Raw genomic sequence first — 21,740 nt, 5'->3', positions numbered from 1 at the left:
TTTGACCCACAGCCGATAAGAGGAGAGATACTACAATATTTCAATGATTTAATTGCTTCTACTAAAAATAACCATGTTTTGGTAGAGTAATCTTTTCACAGTGCGCCCTCAGGAGATGAACACCTTAAGCACCGTACTGTGAAACCTGGAGGTTTTGTCTATTGGAAAAGATACTTCCAAAAGAACTCCCTTTAACCTCAATGGATAGGCCCCTATCAGGTACTGCTGACCAACCCTTGTGTCGCAAAACTCCAAGGAACAGGCTCTTGGATTCGTGTGGCACACTTAAAAAAAGTTCCGGACCCTGACTGGACCTGCATATCATCTGGTGACCTGAAAGTAAAGATTTCCCAGAATTGGAGCAGATGACATCTGATGAAACAGCTTTCTCAAGATATCCAGGCCAGGCCTGTCAGAAGTTTGTTACCAAACCTTTGATGATGACATAACACTCAGATGATCTCCAGTGTTTATGATCTTGGTAACATATGGACTTTACATAAAAAGTGCCTGAGAGTTCTCCCTCCCACTCCTCATTACTCAAACGTGACCTTAATAGGTTTCCAATCTGTACACTTTCCCTCCAGTGTGAGACACTACAGCCAGGAAAGATTTTTCCTGGAATTACGGGGCAAAAAGCCACTGAAACTAGAAAACCTGACTCTTGATCAGGAATGCTTTCAGAGAAAGATCTTGATCAAAATGGGGAAATGTAAAAAATTTAAAAACAGAAACCTCAATTAATAGAGTTGGGAGACCAGAAGGAGGAATTCTCACACCCTGCAAGGATAGCAGAGCCCAACAGGAGGAAGAAAGTCCTGTTCTTCCCTGGCAAGTACTCAGCCACTGAAAAGCCTTGGACTCTTTGTTTATTAAACTTCCTTTTCCACTCTATAAAAGCATTCTCCTCCCCTTGCCATGCAGGGGGACTTGGTTGTAGATCCCAAAATGCAATTCCCTGCTGGTCTTGAATAAACCCATCTTTACTGGAGAAGTATTTGGCTATCTATTGATTTCAGGCCAATAGTTATTTTCATTATTTCAATAAGAATCAGCCTCCATTTTAACTCAAGTTAGAAAAAAGTTGATTGTTCAACCAAAAACATACTACAGTGTTATATTTGAGAATGAATCACTTTTAGTTGGATACAGTAAGCCCACTGTTAAAGAACAAAGATACCAGTGCCTACAAAACCATCACAGGAAACTGGTCTGGTACTTGGCTTATAGGGCTCCAGCCTCACAAGTGACAAATAAAGTCACTTTCTGGCAGGCGAGGAACCTTAGCATATTTGGGGGACCTTGAAAAGAGAAGAATTTACTAATTCTATGGGTACTACAATAAAATCTAGGGGAGAGATTTTCTTAGCCTTAACTTCCTAGCCTAGACTTTATAGATTCTTTTAAATGGTCCAATCTTGGATTCTTTAATAAAATTTACAAACAAAAGCTAATAGTTTTAAGCAGACTCACAGATATAGAGAATAAACTAGTGGTTACCAGTGGGTAGGGGGTGGGGGAGGGGCAATATAGAGGTAGGGGATTAAGAGGTACAAACTACAAGGTATAAAATAAGCTATAAGGATATATTGTATTGTGTATCATGGAGAATATAGCCAACATCTTATAGTAACTATAAATGGAGTATAACCTTTAAAAACTGAATCACTCTATTATACACCTGTAACTTACATAATATTGTACAGCAACTATACTTCAATTTTAAAAAAAGCTAATAGTTTTGCCTCAGTATCTGTTAAATACTATATGATCTAAGAAGCTTATATAGTTATTTAACACCACTTATTGGATCTGTGAAAATAATCAGTCTAAACTCTAATGAGGCCAACATTTTTTTCTGATCAGTATTTGGAAATTATTTATGACCAAAACAGGGAATGCTATGGACTAAAAGTTTGTGTCCCTCCAAAATTCAAAAGTTGAAATCCCCATCACCAATGTGATGGTATTTGGTGACGGGGCCTTTGGGATGTAATTAGGTCATGAAGGTAGAACCCTCATGAATGGGATTAGTGCCCACTCCCCACTCAGTCCCCCTACATCCTACTGGTTCACTCTGGGGTTCCTCCCGTCTCCTTGGGCATCAGAGTTCTCCACCAGAGGCCAGCAGGCACCCTAGTTGTGGGGAGATGCTAACTCTGCATCTTCCCACACCACCATCTTGACTCTGCCTCCATTGATTGATTTAAGGTGAGAGAGACAGAGAGAGAGAGAGAGAGAGAGAGAGAGAGAGAGAGAGAGTTTTGTGTGTATAGGAGGGATATTTTCAGACACATTTTTGGAAGTTCATACTAGTCAAAGGATTGAATAGATTAAAAGGGGATGATTTGGACAATTTGGTTAGAGGGAAACTATCTATAGCACTATTTTATTTGTGGACCTCCAGAGATAGTGAATAAGAATGGTGGTAATGGAGATGGGAAAAGTGGACATCTTGAATATGTAACAGCCTGAAAACTAGGTCTTTTATGTGTGCAATTTAGTGGACATGAATGCTTTTCATTAAGATAAAATATGTTAAAAGAGGTGGGTCAGCGTTGGGGAGGTTATATGTACAGTATGGGGAATTTTTAAATGTGAGTATCCTTTGAAATATAAATAAAAATCTGAAATTTCAAGAAAGCAGTTAGGTCTGGATCTCTGAGGAGAGTTCTCAGAGATACAAGTCTGTGAGTCATTACATGTGTGATTTATTAAAAACTTTTGAACCAGTTAAGACAGAGAAAAGAGCTCACAAACATATAAGCCTGGTAAAGAGGAACTGGTACTAAGCCCCAAAAGAAGTTAAAATTAAATTAAGAATAAATATTTTTGTAAACATATTTTTAAAACAGGATTCCTTATGAGAATACAAATAATAAATGGCTTTAATACGATAAAGGTTTCTTTCTTTCTCACCTAAAATAAGTTACGTATATGCAATACAGGGCTAGTTTGGTAGTTCCTTAGCAAGTGATTTTGATGATCAGGTTCTCTGGTTTCAAGATTCCTGCTGTAGCCCTAACCTCATGTCCTTATTCCAGGAAGGATGGAGAATATCCAGAAGACTTACCTAATTTATGCTTCATCTTGTTGTTCACTCTTGGGCACAATGGCACTGGGAAATTTAGTTTTGGGATGGGCACATTGCAATCTAGAATGAAATGTGCTTTCTGTTAGTAAAGAAGGAGGGAATAGAAATTGGGGAGACAAGCAGTTGTCTTGGCTATAAATATACATGGGAAAATCATTCTCATACACTACTTTTTATGGTGTATATTAGTACAGACTTTCTGAGTGAAATTTTGGCAAATTATATTCAAATATTTAAAATTTTTATACACTTTTGATGGAGATTTTTAATTTTAGGAAGTTGTTCTAACAAAACAGAGTAATTCTGTCTCACCAACTAGACTTGGGAAGTTCACAGCTATGGTCATCTTGGTATTTAGGTTGGAAACAATCCAAATGTCAAGAAGACCAGTCAAAGTTGTAGGTTCTGGATATCAACTAATTATTTCTTGAATGGGGTGTGGGATATAGATATGCCCCTTAATGTAATTCAAATTGTAGGTCTTGATCCCTTTATTTTAATAATAAGGCTTAAGTAATACTAAACTTAAGACTTTGCTCTTAAGCTTTGGTATCCTGTATGGGGTCAGCTTTCCCAGAATAATCTGCTTTCACTCTCACTTTTCCAATGCTCTATACCTTGCTATCTATTAAATATTGTATATTGATCTGGTCTGTTATCATTACTGGAGGTAAGTAAGCCTTATCATCATCTAGTTATATTTAGTGTCCTCATTCAGAGATTTCATGTCTTGGTCAATGAAGAATATGGTATTTGGTTCATTCTTCATCTTGCAAAAACCAGTTGAAATTTCTTTCTTCCTGTATATGGTGGGAGACTACCAATTATAATCAACTTGTTTCTGTAGGGTCTTAATTTTCCTAAACATAACAAATATTGAGAAAGGTACAACTTTACTCTTCCTAAAAAGATAATTAGTTAACAGAAAAAAGAATGTTATATACATTACTCGCCCTTATCATTAAAATTAACCAATAAATTAAATAAAAATTACAATATCACCTTTCACTTATATTATAACTTTCTTGTTTTTAAACTTCATACTAAACTTTCCTTTTATGATTATAACTAAAGACTTATGCTTTCATTCACTTACTCAACTTGTTCCAAATAATTACAGTAGTATTTTCTCTGTTACACATACATTGTCAAAATTTAGACAATGAGAATCCTTTTTTAACTGAGCTCATTTGTCCTTGTACTATCCAAGCCATCTTTGAAATCCTCCTCACTTTTGGGCAGCCATATGTTCCAGGTCACAGGATCAGCTATTACCCAGGAAGTGCTAGTTCATTTTACGAAGGCAGAAGAAAAGGCACTAAAAAAATAAGTTCTGGGCGTTGGGGGCTGCATGTCAGATTTTTCCACATGAGTAAATCTGGTAGATAGGATGAGATTAATGCTGGGTCAAATTCTAGCTAAAACTAATAAAGAAACTACTTTTAAAAGGGCCATGAGTTCCCATTTCCAGTTTGTTATTAATTCTTTATTTTGTGGTGTGAAGTTTATTACCAAGGACATACACACTTAGACTATTAATCCTTCCCCAAAGTTTTAAATATGTTTCCCCCTTTAAAAAATAATTCTTGTGTCTCATTGACTTCCAGTTTAGTGTCACTTCCTTATATTTCACTATTGGTTATAGTAAGAGAAAGAAATGTTCTCTGATGTGTCTATGGTTTTCAGTCATCTTATTGATACGTAGTGAAATAAAATATGTAGAAAGAAAAGTTCACTTAACTTTCACGTTCTACAAACGAAGTTCTAGTTAATCCAAGATTGAAGTAATTATTTTAAAAGTAAAATGTCAAAATATGCACTGTCATAATTATGTTTATGACATATATTAAATGTATGCTTTAAGTTAAAAACTCATTCTATGGAGTTATTTTTAGCAAATATAATAATGAACACCACTTAGTGTGCTGTTATGAAGTACACCATTTGTTATTTTGGAGGTCTTACTAATCCTTGTGCAAATATGAAATGCAAATACATAATTAGCTAATTTATTAATCATTCATTTGAAATATTTATTATGTACTCTGTGTCAAACATTCTTCAAGGTCTAGGGACACGATAATAAATAAAATACTTAAAATTCTCTCCTCCTCAAAGTTACAAAACAGTTGAGAAAACATCCAGTTAAATAAATGGTTATAATGTAGCTTGATGAATGATAACATTCATCCATAGGGTAGGAGAAACTAGAATTTTATGGGAACCTATGGCAGTGGAACAAAACCTGTCTTAGTGATGGTCTTCCTGAGAATGCCACATTTAGGTTAAGAACTAGAGAATGAATAGGACTTAGCCAGACGGAAGGTGGAGGTTGCATAGTGGAAGTCACAGCCTTGTGGAGTGAACGTCACCGATTTCTAGGAGTCAGACATTATCCAAAAGGAAAAGTAAGTCATTGAAGGGACTTAGGTAGTTAATAATCAGATTTGCATATTTCGAAATATTACTTAGACTGGAAATTGGAACTGTAGAAGGACAGGCCTTGAGGCAACAGAGCAATTAGGAGGCTGTTTCAGAACTGCAGTAAGGGAGGATAACGGCCTAGAACAGTGTGGGGCAAGTGATGATAGAAAGATGGAAAATAAGCCATATCCAAACCATCAAAAAAGTCTATTGAATTTAACATTAACATGTTTCCAGAATCTGATCACTGCTCACCATCTGCCTTGCCACCATCCTGGTACAAGCCAACAACACATCTCATTTCAATTATTGCAATAAACTCTTAGCTAGAGTTGCCAGATTTAGCTGATAAAAATTTCATCTGGCAACACTGCTCCTAACTGTTCTCCCACCTTCTGCCTCTTCTCCATGTCAGTCTTTTCTCAATATGGCAGGTAAGAGTACCATTAGGAAAACACAACTCAATCTTGAAAAGTTCTAAATAGCCCAACTGGTCATGATGTAGTACGTTTTTTATACACTGCTGGGTTAAATTTGCTAATATTTTGTCTAGGATCTTTGCATTTATGTTAATAAGTGCTTTTGTCTCCAATTTCTTTTTCTGTCTGCCATGGTCAGGTTTTGCTATTGAGGTTATATTTTCATTAAACGAATTGTGGAGTAATCTATTTCTTTTTTTCCCCCCTCTCTTCTTTGGAAATGTGTTTTTAAGATTATATTTATCTTCTTTTTGCAATTGGTAGAATTTTCCTGAAAACCTTAGGCCTGGTGTTTGTTATTGTTTTACATTTTAAAATACTGATTCAATTTATTTGTTATAAGACAATGTTTTTGAGTCAATTTTTATAACTTAGTTTCTAGGAAACTATTTTGTCTAAATATTCAATCTTATTGTCATAAAATTTTTCATTGTTCTCTCTTTGTAATCTGAGTTTTACCTCTGCTTATGTCCTTTTCCCCTTATATTGTTTATATGTACTGCTGTTCTTCCTGATTAATTTTGCCAGTATCTGTCCGTTATCTTTTTAAGATAATCAATTTCTGTCTTGTTGATTCTCTTTATTTTGTATTTGTTTTGAATCTCATAAATTTCCAATCTTACGTTTATTAACTCCTTACTTCTATATTTGGTTTATTCTATTGTTCATATACTATTCTGTCTATATTGTGTTTTTGAAATTCTTATGTTTTTTTCTTCCTATTTGTCAAAATTTCATGTAACTGTTAGTTAGATCTAGATGTCCAATTGATTTAGTTTATTTTATCTTATATTATTGTGGCAAGAATATTTTATAAGTAGGGCTGTGCAATTCCTATTGATTATTTTGTATGAATTTCCTGAATAATGAGCTGGTTGCCTAAGTAAGATCTCAATGATGAAGAATGGGTGATTAAGTATAATTAGGATATTAAGTGTAATTATCAATTTTAATAGATTTGATATATTTCAGTATTCGTTCTTCTTTTTGAAGCTCAAATGGTCCCATCTTTGGCTAATGGGAGTCCCTTCAAGTTGCCTCCTGTGTCCTTTTATAGTCTGTGATAGAGTCTAGGCACAGGATTTCAGAAATGACAAGATGATCAGGCTCACCTTGGATACTGCTGGTCACAGATATATTTTTAAGGAGCCCTGGTAATTCTTGTAAGTGGAAACTAATATTTGGAGATTATATCTGGGTGGTAGGTTTGCAATTTCTACTGGGTTTTCACAGCTTCTTGGGCATTTCAGTAGAGAGCTAAAACACATGTATTTTATTTATTTTACAAGGAGAAAAATAAATTTTACCTTTCCACACTACCTGGAGAGGAGTCCATAGGGTATAGTCTTCAGTTCCTGTCAGAAAGGCAAACTTTCAGAATGTTCGAAGCCCTTGACATACTGCAAATGAAGGAGGAGGCTGTACTTAAATTCCTTGCTGCAGGAACCTACTTAGGTGGCACCAACCTTTACTTCCAAATGGAACAGTATATCTACAAAAAGAAAAGTGGGGGCATCTACATCATAAGTATGAAAAGAACCTGGGAGAAGATTCTGCTGTCAGCTCATGCCATTGTTGCCAGTGAAAATCCGGCTGATATTGGCGTCATATCCTTCAGGAGTATTGGCCAGCGGGCTACACTGAAAGTTGTAGCTGTCTGTCACTAGGGCCAGCTCTACTGATGGCCACTTCACTCCTGGAAGCTTCACTAATCAGATCCAGGCGGCGTTCCGGGAGCCTCGACTTTTGCTGGTTACTGATCCCAGGGCTGACTGCCAGCCCCTCACAGAGGCGTCTTAAGTTAACTTGTCTACTCTCGTTCTGCGTAACACAGATTCTCCTCTGTGCTATGTGGACATTGCCACCCCACGCAGCAACAAGTGAGCCCCCTCAATGGGTCTGCTGTGGTGGCTGCTAGGCCCGGAGGTTCTGTGCATGCGTGCCACACCTCTCGCGAGAACTCACGGGAGGTCGTGCGTAATCTCTACTTCCACAGAGATCCTGAGGAGATTGAAAAGGAAGGGCAGGGTGCTGCTGGAAAGGCTGTGACTGAGGAGGAATTTCAGGGTGGATGGACCTCTCCAGTTCCTGAGTTTACTGCTACTAAACCCAAGGTCGCAGCCTAGTCTGAGGGCACGCAGGTACCCTCTGTGCCTATTCAGCATTTCCCTGGTGAGGATGATAACTGAGTGGTGTTAAGCTGTTCTTCCACAGGCTTTTGAACAGAAAACGGCAATACGGGGCTTCCCTGGTGGCGCAGTGGTTGGGAGTCCGCCTGCCGATGCAAGGGACACGGGTTTGTGCCCCGGTCCGGAAAGATCCCACATGCCGCGGAGCGGCTGGGCCCGTGAGCCATGGCCGCGGAGCCTGCGCGTCCGGAGCCTGTGCTCCGCAACGGGAGACGCCACAACAGTGAGAGGCCCGCGTACCACAAAAAAACGGCAATACAAAGTTGACGGAAAAAGAATGTTTCTAAAAAAGTAAGTAAATCAGTAAATTCTAATTTCATAATACTGATTTCCCAAATTTAAATGGAGATTATAGGATTCAGTTTCACATGTCTGATTTGTATGTTGATCTTGTCTTTTATACTGAAAATCTTGGTTCCTAGTAATATAATTACATATATGGTTTAATCCACTCTGTGTGTGGTGGAGTATGTGTGTATTTTTATAAGGATTTTAGAATTATCCCCAAATCAAACTTAATAATAGGACCACTAGCTGCGACTTAAGATTTTGTGATCTTTATTTTTGGTCCCACTTAGGTATATAAAGTCAACATTCTATTTTAAAATTCATTGAGATAAGTATCTTTGCCATTATGCCACAAATTTGATATAAAGTAGTATTAGTGAGTTTCAATTTGTTTTTATTTTAGGGATTGCTTCACTTTTTTATTTCATTTAATGTTATTTTTCACATATATAAAAAATGAAGAAGGTGCTAAGGTCAAAACTATAAAACAAGGCACATTAGAAAATATCTAGTTTTTATCTTTGTTCTTCCCACTACCTCTCTTTTGTCTTCTTCCCTAAGTTTACTATTTCTTTTAATTAATTTTTGGTTTATCCTTCCATTGTTTTTGGAAAATATTAGCAAATATGTATGTACATGTGTATGAGTGTATGAATTCCCACACCTTTGTTACCGAAAAGGTACCCCAAAAGGTGTAACGTATTTCTTTCATTCTTTTTCTTTTTTACAGCTGTTTTGCTTTTGCAATTAGTAGGAAAATAAGTAGCTTTTTGCATAAGTCATTGCATATTTCTGTGAGTGTATCTTAGGAATAGATTTCTAGAAGTGGGATTTCTGGGTCAGAGAGTAAATGCATGTGTAATTTTGCTAATTAATAATTTGCTAATATCAAATTCTTAGAGCTGGTATGGTTTTGTTCCATTAGCAATGTATGAAAGTGATTGTTTCTCATGACCTTAACAACAGAGTATGTTGTCAAAGTGTTCTGTTTTTGCCAAGGTTAGAAATGATACCTCAGTGTAGTTCCAATTTTGTATTTCTCTTATTATATATGTATTATATATCTGATCACTTCATATGATTAAGGGCCATTGCTGGTTCTTTTTCCATGAACTGTTTTCCATATCATTTGCCTATTTTTTTCTTTAAAGTATTGGGACTTTTTCTTTTTCTTTTTTAAAAGTTCTTTATATAATAGCAATATTTGCCCTCTATATGTGATATAAGATGCAAATTTTTTTTTTTTTTTTTTTTTTTTCCGGTACGCGGGCCTCTCACCGTCGTGGCCTCTCCCACTGCGGAGCACAGGCTCCGGACGCACAGGCTCAGTAGCCATGGCTCACCGGCCTAGCCGCTCCGCGGCATGTGGGATCTTCCCGGACCGGGGCACGAACCCCTGTCCCCTGCATCGGCAGGTGGACTCTCAACCACTGCGCCACCAGGGAAGCCTGCACATTTTTAATGTAATCAAATTTATCAATAATTTCCCTTTTTGCTTCTAGATTTTGGATCACAGTAAGACTTTTTTTTACCCTTTTCTAGATAATAAAGGAATTCACCCATATTTTGTTTTAATACAATTTTATTGTAGCCTTTAGATATCTGATTTTTTAAAAAATTTATTTGTTTTATTTATTTAGTTTTGGCTGCGTTGGGTCTTCGTTGCTACGCACGGGCCCTTTTTTTTCTCTAGTTGCAGAGAGCATGGGCTACTCTTCATTGCGGTGCACGGGCCTCTCATTGTGGTGGCTTCTCTTGTTGCAGAGCACGGGCTCTAGGTGCACGGGCTCAGTAGTTGTGGCTCGCGGGCTCTAGGGGCGCAGGCTCAGTAGTTGAGGTACATGGGCCTAGTTGCTCTGTGGCATGTGGGATCTTCCTGGACCAGGCTCGAACCCGTGTCCCCCGCATTGGCAGGCAGACTCCTAACCACTGCGCCACCAGGGAAGCCCTAGATATCTGATATTTTAAAAAATTCTCATGGTCTACAGTGTATGTCATTTTTTAATATACAGCATTTTATTATTGGTTAGTTCTGAATATTTTAAAAAACAATATTATTTCTCTTTTGATCAATGAGTTATTCAAAAATAGTCTGTATGATACTGCTTCTTTGATATTTTCGAGCCTTGCTTTATGGATCAGGTGTCCATTTTTCTAAATGTATAGTATATACCTAAGTTATTCTCCATTTTTTGCTGCAGAGTTCTGCCTATGGCCACTAAGTAAAGTGTGTTCACATTTTGTGATTCAAATTTCTATATCTTACTATTTTCTCTGCTTGACTTGCCAGAAACTGAGATAGTTATGTTGAAATCTCATATGTTGTTGGGTTTGTCTATTTCAACTTGTAGTTCTGGCCACTTTTACTTCACATATTGTAAGAGTATTTTACCCTGTACAGGAATTAGTGTTTTAATATGTTCTTAGAGAATTGACACTTTTCTATATATAAATATATATTTAATATATACTAAATCTATCCTGCTTAGGTTTATTTTTTCTGATATTAGTATAAGTGGCTCAACTGTAATTTCATTAGTGTTTTCCTGGTATATATTTATTAATTATTTAAATTTTAATCTTTACTTGGCTTTGGGTTTTAGGTGCATATATTGTAAAGAGCATATAGCAGAAATTTGATATCTTTGTATATCCTGAAAATATACGTCTTAATTAATAAGCTTAGTTCATATATTCTTGAGAAGTAAGGGTTAACTTGTCCCAGACTGGTCTCCTGCAGGTTGGTCCCGAGAAACGAAAGTTGAGTTCATATACTCCTGTTAAGCTCTGTGGAGATGAGTTATGGCCTGGTGACTAAGAAAATAATTCCTGGTACATAATAAGGTTTGGACCTCAGCCTCTGATCATATGAAGGGAACGTGTCAAATCTTGCTGCTGCATTGATATATTATATGGCTATAATCACATGGCTTGAAGCAGAAGGGACAGATAATGCTACCTACCTACCATGAATGCTGAGATTGCAGGGCAGGGCTGGAGTCCAGGTTCTGCCTCATCAAATTGCTATTGTAGCCTGGTTCCTGATCTAAACATGGGAGGGACTAATGCTTCCCATGGATTAATGATGCTTAAAGGCTGCACAGTTCATGTGTGAGGAACTTCTTCCAGAGTCTGAGGTATACCCTGAAATATTTCTTCATTGTCCTAGAATTCAGTGGGCAACAGAGGACTTACACACATGTTATTGCTCCTATTTCCATGGGTTTTCCCCAATAAACACTACTCCAGGCACGTGTGGTGTGTGGGCTTCTAGCCATATGGAGTTTATATGTGACAGCAGGGATAATTAATACTGATAATGCCTGGATTAGTTTCTATGAATTTACTTTTCCTTTTATGTTTGTTTTATTTTCTCTGAGTTGCTTCTTCTCTCCTTTCTTGGTTTTTTGGTTTGTTTATGTGGGGATTGATTGAGCTATGTTTGTTTTCTTTCACATATTTTTCCTTCTCTTGGTTTTGAAAGAAAATTACAGCAATTTTATTTTACAAGGTATAGTTGATATTTTATCCTGAATATTGATTTAACACAGTCTAAAGTTAATAACTCAAACACCTACTGACCAATGCAAAAACCTTAGAACTCGTTAACTTTTATCATCCCAGTTTTGACATGTGTTTTATTGTGTTAAGTATCTGCCCTTTTTTTTTTTTTGCGGTATGCAGGCCTCTCACTGTTGCGGCCTCTCCCGTTGCGGAGCACAGGCTCCGGACGCGCAGGCTCCGCGACCATGGCTCACGGGCCCAGCCGCTCCGCGGCATGTGGGATCTTCCCGGACCGGGGCACGAACCCATGTCCCCTGCATCGGCAAGCAGACTCTCAACCACTGCGCCGCCAGGGAAGCCCAGTATCTGCCCTTTTTTGAGCTCCACATATTAGACTTTTTGTTGCTATTGTTGTTATTATTCTTGTTTTATATGGAAAATACTGGTTAGATATGTCTACATTTCAATCTTTTATTTTCCCCACTGTTAAGCATTTTCATCAGATCCTTTAGAAGTTCCCTCAGTGCAGGCTTATTTATGGTAAAATCTCTCCATTTTCATGTATCTTAAAATGTTTTTGTTTTCCTTTCCTTATTTAAAGACAGCTTTGCTAGGCATACGCTATTAGGTTGATAATTTTTTTTCATCACCAATTTGAAAATAATATTCTTCTATCTGGCTTTCGTTATTGAGTTTTTAATTTGTTTTTCATTTGTTTTGTTTTTGTGAGTTTAACTCTCATTTCTCTCTAGTAATCTGTCTTTTCTAAGTGCATTTAAATTTTTTCTATTCATCTTTGCAGTTCTTCAGTGTTAACTCTAAATGTATCTAGGAAGTGATTTGTATTTCTTCTTTACTATGCTATATTTAGTGTCTATGCTTTTCAACCACCCATTCAATCTTCATTTCCTTGCAGTTTCATCACTTTTCCAATACTCTCTTCAACCTTATCATTCTGCCAGATTAGCTCACTCAAAAGTCGCCATGCTCCACCAGATTAACAATACAGTGTCTTTTTCTTAGTACTTGACCTTCTTTAGCCTGACATAGCTACTCATACTTTGTTTATCCATTTGTTCTTTTTTCCTTTTTTAAAATTGAAGTATAGTTGATGTACAATACTATATAAGTTACAGGTGTACAATATAGTGATTCACAATTTTTAAAGGTTATACTCCATCTATAGTTTTTATAAAATATTGGCTATATTCCCCATGTTGTAGGATATATCCTTGTAGCTTATTTTATACCTAATATAGTAGTCTGTATCTCTTAATCCCCTACTCCCATCTGTTCTTTTTTTAAAAATTTATTTATTTTATTTATTTATTTTTGGCTGTGTTGGGTCTTTGTTGCTGTGTGTGGGCTTTCTCTAGTTGCAGTAAGTGGGGGCTGCTCTTCGTTGTGGTGCGTGGGCTTCTCATTACAGTGGCTTCTCTTATTGTGGAGCACGGGCTCTAGGCGCACAGGCTTCAGTAGTTGTGGCATATGGGTTCAGTAGTTGTGGCTCGTGGGCTCTAGAGTACAGGCTTGGTAGTTGTGGCACATGGGCTTAGTTGCTCTGCGGCAGGTGGGATCTTCCCGGACCAGGGCTTGAACCTGGGTCCCCTGCATTGGCAGGCGGATTCTTAAACACTGCACCACCAGGGAAGCCTCCATCTGTTCTTAAAATCTTTTTTCTTTGGTTATTGGATGTGGTCAGCAAAATTCTAAAGGTGCCTCTACCCCTAGATTCCTCCCACTTGACTATTCAATCAAACAACAACCTAGGGATTGTTGTGAAGGGATCTCACAGATGTAATCAAAGTCTCAAGTCAGTTGACCTTAAAATATAGAGATTATCTAGGTGGGCCTAACTCAATCAAATGAGCCCTTTAAAATAGAATTTTCTCCAGATAGTTGAAGAAGGGGAAGTCAGAGAGATTCAAAGTGTGAGAAGGAATCACCTCACCAAAGCTTGTTTAAGATGGAGTGGAGAGTAGGGGAGCATGTGTGAAAGGAATGTGGGCAACCTTAAGTTGATGAGAGAGGCCTCTGGCCAACAGTGAGCAAGAAAATGTGGGCTTCAGTCCTACAGCTATAGAGAACTGAATTCTGCCAACAACTTGAATAGGCTTGTACACAGATTCTTCCCCAGAGTCTCCACGTAATAGACGAACATGGCTGATACTTTGATATTAGGCTGTGAAATCGTGTGCCTGACTGGACTTCTGACCAACATAATGGTGATGGAATAAATGGGTGTTGTTTTAAGCTGCTAAATTTGTGGTAGCTTGTCACACAGCATTTGAATGCTTAAAGTTTTGCCAAAAGAGTAGATCTTCTATTAAGTGCTCTTACAACAAAAAAAAATATTTTCAAGAAAGCAGTAGAAAATTAATATCCTAGGCCTCCATACTCCTGTCTCTCCTCTGCCCATTATGATCACTCCGTCTCTGGCTTATGTTCTGGATTCTCTTCCTCTGTCTGATCCTTAAATTTGGGGATTTTCCAGAGATCATCAATAAATCACTGCCTTTATAATTTTGTGACCCAGTGCATTAATCTATGCAAAAGCCCTTTTTTTCTCTTTCCTTCTTTATTATTTTATGAGGGAATTGACTTTGTTTTGTTTTGGGGGTTTAAATAGCATTTGCAAATCTTGAGTATTATCTCATAATTCTTCAGTTTAAAGAAAAAATTAAGGATAAATATAAAGAAAACAACCCTATATAAACAATGTTTTAAATTTGACACTAAAACTCCACTTACAATTTAATTGAATCCATAATTTTGTTTTGACAGAGACAGCAAAAGAGACATTTGATAAATGCTACATAATCAACACCTAAAGATGCCTGTCAGCTAGCAGTTCATGCCCATTTAACTTGCTCTCTCTAATGCCCATCCTAGCCTGTACACAGCTGAGATGTAATAAGCTCTTTCTCATGATAGATAAGAATAACCTGAGGGCCATGGGCTGTAGAGAACTAAGGTCAAATCTGACCACTGTGCTTCTCCTTTGTCCCAAATCTGAATTTATTCATGATTAGTTCTGCTTGCTACTACAATCAGAAAAGCTAAGGAGGTCATATGGAAAGCAGAGGAAAAAGATGTGATGGATGTAGAAACAGTAGGAAATGATGAATGATCCTGCAGTCTCTCTGGGCAAGAGGTTTCAAAAGAATGCATATGAAAGAATAGATTTTCCTGTGCTCTGAATGTATCGTCAAGAAATAAGCTACTTAAAATGTACCTTTTTAATGTTCTCATTTGTCTTTTCTACATATCTCAACACACCCTTTCAAAAAAAGCAAAATACCACAGCCTGATTCAATATTAAAAATCCCCTCACATAGAATCTGTGATAAAAGTGTTATAAGTGAGTGTAATCAGAGGCATCTCAGAATATTATAAGTTAAATGAAAATAAAGGTAAAGAATTATAGGAATACAGTGATTATTGATAATAAGATGATAGTACTACTAGCTACTATTTATTAAACATTTTCTGCATACTAGGCACACTGCTAAGCAGTTTATATAAATTAACTCATTTAATATTTTTAAAAGTACAGTTATGTAGATAAATGATGAAATGTGGAAAAGACTTGTCAAAGGTCATATAGCAAATATAAAGTCAAATTTTTTTTACCCATTTTTGTCTGACTCACATTCTTAAAATCATTGATCTAATGCCTCTCAAAAAGAGTTACCATTGATTTTGAGTGTAGTCTTAGAAATTGGTGGGGGGAGAAAAGGGGGGCTTTTGTTGAAGATTTATATTTTATTTGATACTATTTTTCCCGTGTCATCCTAAGAATTACTGTTTCAGAAATGGAAATGTGCTTCTGAACCACATTATTATGCATTTACCTCCCATGTATTATATATATCAAATGATGTTAAGGATAAATTTTGAGAGGATAATATGAGGTATATTTAGGGAAATAACACATCTTCGTCAGGTTAGATTATAAGTGAAGCTGACATAGATTAAGGGAATTAGGTTGGAAAAAAGCCTTCATTATTCTAGATAAAATATTTTCAAGCACAAGTTGAATACATGAATCAAGTTCAACTTGAATCCATTTAAAAAAAAATCTGTTGATCTTAAAAGAAGCAAGCACAAGGTCATAATTTTTCTTCTCTGCATTTCTGATGGTTTTTCTTTGTCTCTGTAGTTCATCTACTAATTTGAATGTCCTGTTAATGGAGGCACTCGTTTTCTTTTGTGGTGTTTAAATTGATATCTTCTACCTGACAAGCTTGTAATAATGACTCATTTAAATAGGTGGCATGTTTTAATAGATTAAACAGAAATGTTACTATACCTTTTCTGATAGATATATTTTATATGTGGTAAGGTGAGGAGATATTTTTAAAGAACATGCCTATTTTATCTAAATCTTTATAGCTTTTTTTTTTTTTTTTTGCGGTACGCGGGCCTCTCGCTGTTGTGGCCTCTCCCGTTGCGGAGCACAGGCTCCGGACACGCAGACCCAGCGGCCATGGCTCACGGGCCCAGCCGCTCAGCGGCATGTGGGATCCTCCTGGACCGGGGCACGAACCCGTGTCCCCTGCATCGGCAGGCGGACTCCCAACCACTGTGCCACCACGGAAGCCCCATCTTTCTATTTTTATCTCATATCTCTAATGAATTTCTTCATAAAATCCCAGCAGCTGATGTCTGCCCAGCCAAGCTATGGTTCATTTTTTGGACCTGTGCAGTCACATTAATACAAAGCAGAATGCTCTTAGTTCATATTTACTGTCATTCTTAGTATAATTACAGAAATCTCTTTGACTTTTCAGACGATGGGCCATGTCAGTTTGTATTACTGGTACTTAACTGATTGATCCTGTTATAGGTGTGTCCAACTGAAATGTGATTTCTGTTAAAGCAGGCTTGTAGGATCTCTCCCTTCCTAACTTCTTACAGCAGACTTTGTCACATTATCGTAACTCAGAGGGCTTGTGAACTTCTCATTTACTCATTACCATATAGACTAATGGTAAATGCACAGGTCCTCAAGTTAGACTCCTTGTGTTTACATTAAAGTTCAGCCACTTATGAAGCTGTGGGACATTAGGGAATTAATGTATGTCTCTGGGTTCACTATAATTATCTGTAAAAATAAAATGTAAAATGCGGGTAATAATAGCACTATGTCATGTTATTGTGAGACAGAAATGAAGTAATTTATGTAAATATCTTAACCTGATGCCTAATACATGGTGAGCTCTCAGTAAGTGTAGGCTGTTTTTGTTAGTGGATGCAAGCTAGTGATGCTGTAAAAGCTTTCAGCAAGTATGTATTTCTTTCTTATATAAAGAACTGCCATTAAGGCTGCCCTAATTTTTTTTAGATTACATTTACCTATAGATTACTTACAGGTTCAAATCTACAGTGGAAATAACTTTCTTTTTTTTACTAGTTTTGGAAAGATGTTTTTAAACCAGTTCCTTAGAAGACTCCTATGTGACCCACACTAGTAAAATATACCTTCAGTTGCCTCCTCTGTCTCTAGGCAACAGCAGTGTAAAATATGTAAACAAATGAGTGTCCTTGTCTGCTAAAATTTAATCTGTTAATCATGTTGTATTATTGCTCTTCCCCAAATTCTCCCTCCCCATCAGGTAACATTCCTTATTATTAGGAAGAGGAAGTTCCTTAACATATTATTTCGACAGCATAATTTACCCAGACGATGGTCATTATGATGGTGCTTTATTTTTTATTTTTTGATTTTATTTTTTTTGATGATGCTTTAGATTCATTTAGAGTCCACCATTTAGAGAGGAAGAATAGCTGGCCTACATTATTCCTTATACTTATTAAAAATTGCTGCATTCCCATTTGTGAGTTTGTTGAACGACTGGGTAGCATACCTCTTTATAAAGATAAAATGGAGAGTAATAAATGAAAACACTCCCTAGCTATACTATTGATTTAATTGTTTATTAAAATAACCTCATATTGGACTTGTATTTTACTCTTAGAACATTGGCAAAGTGCTAATATATTTAGTTTAACTGGACCAAGTACATGTGTTACTTAACTTTGATTCCCCAGCACAAACTCATTTATTAAGAATAAATGCTTGGGACTTCCCTGGTGGTGCTGTGGTTAAGAATCCACCTGCCAGGGCTTCCCTGGTGGCGCAGTGGTTGAGAGTCCGCCTGCCGATACAGGGGACGCAGGTTCGAGCCCTGGTCTGGGAAGATCCCACATGCCGTGGAGCAACTAAGCCTGGGCGCCACACTACTGAGCCTGTACTCTAGAGCCCCTGAGTCACAATTACTGAAGCTCACACACCTTAGAGCCCATGCACCGCAACTACTGAGCCCACATGCCGCAACTACTGAAGCCCATGCTCTCTAGGGCCCACGTGCTGCAGCTACTGAAGCCGGCATGCATAGAGCCCCTGCTCTGCAACGAGAAGCCACCGCAGTGAGAAGCCTGCACACTGCAACAAAGAGTAGCCCCCGCTCGCCGCCACTAGAGAAAGCCCATGCGCAACAATGAAGACCCAACGCAGCCAATAAATAAATAAAATAAAAAAGAATAAACAGTCGAGAATATTGGACTTTATTTAAAAAAAAAAGAGTAAATGCTTGTTGAATCAAATTAATCAGCCAAACAGTAGACAAATGAAAGTTGTGGTTAATAAGATGGGCCAGACTGAAATACTATTCTTGTTGAGAAGCTTACTTTAATCACCTTCTTATTTTCCAGCCTTATATAATCATGTATTAAAGTGATAGAATATTTCTCATATTGAGAAAATAATAGTTTTGTATTATGCTGAATCTGCCTGGGAATAAAATAGACACCTTAACAAATTCAGTGGAGGTGTCATGAGAATTGATACCTAAGAGTTGTTGTGGGAACACATTTAAATTTTAAAAATATGCAAGATTTTTGATATTGTCTCATGCCCACTATTGTTTGGGAATAATGCAGTTTCAATTTATAGAATTGCATCATGTATTTTAGGGCTGGAGAGAAACTTGGTAAGTCCTGCATTGAACCTAAAGAGGAATGCATTGCAATAAGGTGCTCATTCAAAAATCAAATAATGATGTGAATAATGTTGATCATCTCTACTGGAGGAAAAACATGGTACACATTAAACACATTAATTATTATATATTTATTTAACAATCTTGGACTTTATTAATATAATGTTTTGTAGTATGTATGCCTTATTTTTTTTCTTATAGTTAAATGTCTGAATTCTGAGAAATTTCAGTATGCTTTGGTGAGAGGAACAGTCATTTTCTTATTTTCAAAAAGATGCAGGTACAGCCTGTTTTTGACCAAAAGTTGTATTACTGACCAAAATTCAGCAATCTAGTCTGGAAAATAAATGAAGAATTCTGCTGCTGGTGAGATGAATACATAGGTAGAGGGAGGTGAAGAATATAAACTACTTAGCAGCCTTAAACTTTCTCTTGAATTTAAGTGCTAGAGAAATATCAATGTTATCATTCCCAGAAGCCATTCATTTAGAAATAGAAATTAGAATAGATGGAAAAATACAGTGTTGGGAGTTACCTATCAGGAAGCAAAATGGATGTGTGTGATATCTACCCACTCTCATGGTGAGGGCCCTGCATTACACTTACTGTCTAAAGCTTACTGTGCTGAAACCTTCACAGCAAAGGTTCCAGTTTCTCATAATGACCTCTAAGTGAAAGTGAATGAGGTTTAGCTACCAGGTATGTGCTTCTGGAGCAACACACGATGGGACTTTTTTTTTTACTTTATTTTTATTTTATTTTTTGGCTGCGTTGGGTCTTTGTTGCTGCATGTGGGCTTTCTCTAGTTGCGGCAAGTGGGGGCTATTCTTCATTGTGGTGCTTTTCATTTCGGTGGCTTCTCTTGTTGCGGGGCACGGGCTCTAGGTGCACAGGCTTCAGTAGTTGTGGCTTGTGGGCTGTAGAGCACAGGCTCAGTAGTGTGGCACGTGGGCTTTGTTGCTCCACGGCATGTGGGATCTTCCCAGACCACGGATCGAACCCGTGTCCCCTGCATTGGCAGACGGATACTTAACCGCTGCGCCACCAGAGAAGCCCACAGTGGGACCTTTTAACGTTGTTTCCAAAGCTATTTTCTTTGGAATACTGTTCTGTGAGATTTGGTAGAAAAAGAATCCCATGATCAGAATGTTTGGGAAACAATGAATATTTTATCCCCATGTTATACATTTAAAATGTATATTTTTTACATCAGACATAAAATTCCTAAACAAAAACTGAAAAAACAAAACAAAAAATCCTGCTAATTTGATTAATACAAGTTTTTCACTGAACACTTGTGAATGTTTTTGAGGCACTGGCTGATACTGAACACAGTCTTGGGAAGGCTGATCTAAGGAATTAAAATTCTGTAAATTATGAGGAAAACACTTTTAGGTGAGAAGAGATGCATACGGTAGCAGGCTTCAGTATTCTGTATTTCTATTCGGGAAATTGTTCTTATTTGATCCCTTCCACCCTTGATCCTTTTTCCTTTCAGTGGACTCTGTAGTAGGGATAAAGAGAAAAATGTCATTTACTACCCTAGAAGAGCTATTTACTCTACTGTAAATACAGTGGAGGCTGGTAGAAAGTGTGTTGATAATAAGACATATTAGCTTAGGTTCTCTTGGTAGCAAATAACAAAAACTAAATCAAAGTTGGATATATGAAACCCAAGGGCAGAAATACAGCCAGGCTCAGGAAAGGTCTAGGAAGCAGCTATATCATTTCCAGTAATGTGATCGCCGAACTGCTTTTCAACAAAGGGCGTCTTCCTAAGCAAACATTCAGAATGTAGTCTAGAGATTCAAAATGAACTCTGCTGATGGTTGGAATTTAAAAAAAAAAAAAAAAAATATATATACACACACACACACATATATATACACACACACACACGCATGCATATATACGTATGATACAAAGGAAAGAAAACATATATAAGTGGATGTTTTGTTATTACAACATGCATGCCAGGCATTGGTGACCATGGGAAGTCACCCCCGTGTTTCTGAGCAAGACAGCCTAACACTCATTTTTCCATTATCACTGTTGCCCAGAGTGAACTTCTCAAAGAGATACTCCACCATTCAGACTTCCAAACCCCTCCACCCCCCATCTTGCTACTCATACTTAACCAATAGTATTTGCATGATTAATGAACATAAACATTTCAGGTGAAACTGAAGGCTCCCTTTATTTTAATCCCTGCGCAATCCCATTCCCTTCACTTGTTCCCCAGAGGCAACTGCAATCATGATTTTCAGGCTATGGTTCTATACTTTTACTATGCACATGCACCCACATTCACCAGGGACCCCTACCTCACTCCACCCCACCCCAGTCTACCCCCATATACCCACATTATTTATGAGGGGAAGACTGATTTTGTGTTTTCCAGGACCCTATGGAACACCTTCTCCCTCCCACTGTGGAGATCCTGAGCTGCATATGGTTGGGGTATGGCTGTGTTCAGAAACTCCTGGATACCTGTTTTAAAACTTAAAAAATGAGAGATTTGCCCACATGAATCAACCAGAGACCTTTATTTATTTATGAACCAATAACTTTATTGGAAGAAACGGAAAAACTGGAAGAAAAAAACTTACGTGATAAAGTCCAGGAAAAGAGAGTCCTGCACTTGTTGCAAAAAAACTTAAGTGAACTTCTTCTGCAAGGGCACTATTGCCGTCTGCATGGCAGGCACGGTGACCAGGGCTCTGGTCACCCCGTGGCTCTGGGGAAGTACAGTCCAGGC

General features: G+C 37.5%; 1 pseudogene; it reads left to right on the top strand.

Moving 5' to 3' along the window:
• Positions 1-7,376: 7,376 nt before the first annotated feature.
• LOC114905768 lies at positions 7,377-8,186 on the top strand (annotated as a pseudogene).
• Positions 8,187-21,740: the final 13,554 nt, after the last annotated feature.

Source organism: Monodon monoceros, unplaced genomic scaffold, assembly GCF_005190385.1.
Source record: "Monodon monoceros isolate NGI ecotype Baffin Bay Population unplaced genomic scaffold, NGI_Narwhal_1 Super_Scaffold_22, whole genome shotgun sequence".
NCBI lineage: Eukaryota > Metazoa > Chordata > Mammalia > Artiodactyla > Monodontidae > Monodon > Monodon monoceros.
Note: the sequence above shows the minus strand (reverse complement) of the source record. Positions and strands in the feature narration are given on the sequence as shown.